Here is a 901-nt window from a genome sequence, read left to right as displayed (position 1 = left end):
GCATGCATGCATGCAGTTGCATGCAACTGCATGCGTGCGTTTGCATGCGTTTGCATGCATGCAGTTGCATTCAAATGCAAGCAACAGTATGCATGCATGCATCCGCATGCATGCATGCAGATGCATGCATGCATGCATCTGCATGCATGCATCTGCATGCATGCATGCGGATGCATGCATGCATAGTTTGTACCTGGTGAATGCAAGAAAAGAAAAAGAAGTGTCTCCGCATGCATATCTGCATGCATGCATAAATATATACTGATTGTGGGGTTGAGGGGGAGTGGGGCTGGCTAGCTAGTATAACACAGACACAGAGAGGAGACAAAAGGAGACAGAAAGGAGACAAAAGGAGACAGAAGAGAGACAGAAGAGAGACAGAAAGGAGACAAAAAGGAGACAGTCTCTCGTGTAGTCGTCCCCTTAGAAACTTCTCCCTGAGCAAATAGCTAGCTAGCTACCTAGCTAGCTAGCTAGCTAGGTAGCTAGCCAGCCATATATGTAGCTATTTATGTAGCTAGTAGCCGTCTATATTTCTATCTAGCTAGCTAGCCATCTATCTGTCTAGCTAGCTGGACATCAATTCCTCCTAGCTAGCCAGCTGCTTCTATAGCTAGCTAGCTGCTCAGCTAGCTAGCTGCCTAGCTAGCTAGCTAGCTAGATCCACATGCTTATGTTACATAGAGAGCTAGCTGTGTTGCGAGCTAGCTATGGCTAGCTATAGAGAAGCAGCATGCAGCTAGCTGTATACGGAGAGACAGCTAGCCAGCTAGCCGTGGCTAGCTACCGAGGGGGGCGGCAGCTAGCTAGCCAGCTACCCGTGCAGCTAGCTGTAGAGGAACGAGCAGCTAGCCAACAACAGAGGCTGCAGCGCCCCACACCCCCCATGGAGACGATCCCG

Source organism: Eimeria mitis, genomic scaffold, assembly GCF_000499745.2.
Source record: "Eimeria mitis Houghton genomic scaffold, Emh_scaff6162, whole genome shotgun sequence".
In the NCBI taxonomy this organism is placed as follows: Eukaryota; Apicomplexa; class Conoidasida; order Eucoccidiorida; family Eimeriidae; genus Eimeria; species Eimeria mitis.
The sequence above is the reverse complement of the archived record's forward strand: the minus strand, read 5'-3'. Positions refer to the sequence as shown.